This window comes from Orycteropus afer, unplaced genomic scaffold (assembly GCF_000298275.1).
Source record: "Orycteropus afer afer isolate SDZICR_OR568_19922 unplaced genomic scaffold, OryAfe1.0 scaffold00002, whole genome shotgun sequence".
NCBI lineage: Eukaryota > Metazoa > Chordata > Mammalia > Tubulidentata > Orycteropodidae > Orycteropus > Orycteropus afer.
This window is the reverse complement of record NW_006921589.1, coordinates 30,036,759-30,038,817: the sequence shown is the minus strand read 5'-3', so window position 1 is coordinate 30,038,817 and position 2,059 is coordinate 30,036,759. Positions and strand designations below refer to the sequence as shown.

Sequence of the window (2,059 nt, the reverse complement as noted above, 5' to 3'; positions counted from 1 at the left end):
TGAGTAAGGATTAGAACCCAAATTTGTCTAACTCCTATAAGCCTACTTCTTTAAACAGTAATGGTACCTTATATTTGTATAAAGCTGTATAGTTTACAAAGCACTTTCCCATATGTTATTATCTTTAATTTCCCCAACAACTCTATGAGGAATGCATTATTATAAAATTTTACAGATGAGGAAAATAAAACTCAAGGAGGTTTTGACTTGCCCAAAGTCAAATACATAATAAACAGCAGGGCTAGGACTTGAAGGCTTAGGAATCCGAGATCATCACCTTTTCATGTTACCACTGAAGCCTTGGAGTAAACCAGTTTCTATTTTTTAAAATGTGGATTGTTTTGCACTATGTTGTTTGTTTATCTAAAACTCTCTGTATCCATATCCCATTTGTGTGGAAGAATAATTTGTGAGAATCACAGTTTAAGGCATAGATGTTGTTATACAATTAAAGCAAAGGCAGAAATATCAAGTAATGAATATATTAGAATGATATATTGGAAAACCTAGGCTAAGCATACACATTTGCAACTGGACATAAAAGTAGAAGTTGGATCCGTGGTCATGTACATCTTATTGTAGCATCAATGATGCTATTGGTTGCTTTGCAGTCTTGTTTAATAAAGGACTCTCTTGTCCTGGAAGAGGACTCATTAAAAAGATAGGAGTGGAGTGGGAAAGTTAGGGGAGCAAGAGGAGATAAGTTATTGTAACAAATAGAATCTTTCTCTATTTTTCTTAATTAAAACTGGTTACCTGAAGGCTCACGGTTCAAACCCACCAGCCAGTCCTTGGAAGGAAGACTGGGCAATCTGCTTCTGTAGAGATACCTCCTCAGAAGCCCAAGGAGGGGTGGCTATGAGTTGGAATTGACTGGAGGGCAGTGAGTTTGGTTTGGTTTGGTTACTGTTGAATCAATTCAGACTCATGGTGGCCCCATGTGTGTCAGGATAGACCTGTTTGCCATGTGGTTCTCCAGGCCTGATTTTTCTGAAGTAGATCACCAAGCTTTGTTTTCAAAGTGCCTCTGGGTACACTCTAACTGCCAACCTTTCTTGATTACATTTTTGAATTGTCCTCTCTTTAACCTTTCCTTTATCAAGCCTCCCCCCACACACTGCTCCCCAAAATGCTTGCCTAATAAAAAGTCATTTAAAGGCATTGTTACCAAAGTGTGAATGACTTCATGTGCTTTCCTCTTCAAGTGAAACCTTATCATATGATCTCCAAGTGGTAGAACGTCCCTGAGATTGCATGTGGAAATATCTGTTCCTCATTCCTTTAGGAGCAGAAATACATTCATAACGTGCTCCATTAAAAAGGAGTTCTCAGGGCTGCCAACCTTACAGTAGACGTTAAGGAGTATATTTTTCTTACATAAGAAACACACACACACAAAAGAAAGAATGTCCATGAAAGGTTCTTTTCAGTAAAGGCAGTTTCTTTTGTTCCTTGATTATTCGTTTATCCATGTCTCTAAACCCTCCTGAATTCCCCTCAAAACGCTCATTCAACACTCTTTGAGCTGCAAATATTTATCGGACACAATCTGTGAGACGGTCACTGTGCCAAGTGCTGGGGATATGTTAGTGAGAAAACAGATGTATTCTTACAGAATATAAGCTCCAGGAAGGCAGGGACTATAACACACGGAGTTAGCATTGTTCTATATCAGTTATAACCAACGGCTCACTTTGGCAAGTGTAATCCCTTGGGATCAGTAAAAACACGTATCTGAATTGTGGCTTGGCAGAAGGAATAATGGAAACCATAAACAGAGTAAATACAGTTGTAGCTGTTTTTTTTTTTTTTTTTTTTTAATTTTTATCCTTATTACTGTACAAGTTATTTTTGAGAATTGAGATGGTTTTACAGCAACCAGGCTCCCGAGAAGACCTTCATTTTGAGTTCAGCCGCATGATAGAGAGGGAAAAGACTGGTCTTTGTGATCAGTCAGGCTTGGTTCCAATCTTGCCTTGGAATTGCTGCTGTGCACCTCTGAGACTCATTTGCTCATCTGTCATTTTGCTACCTTAAAGTATGCACTACAGGTATATAT

The 2,059-nt window shown here is 38.4% G+C and overlaps 1 non-coding gene across 1 annotated transcript; it reads left to right on the top strand.

Annotated features, from left to right (window-relative positions):
• Positions 1-1,250: 1,250 nt before the first annotated feature.
• On the top strand, positions 1,251-1,381 carry LOC122149565. Its single transcript, XR_006163207.1, has one exon. It is a non-coding gene; the product is annotated as a small nucleolar RNA U109 (small nucleolar RNA).
• The last annotated feature ends 678 nt before the right edge of the window (positions 1,382-2,059 follow it).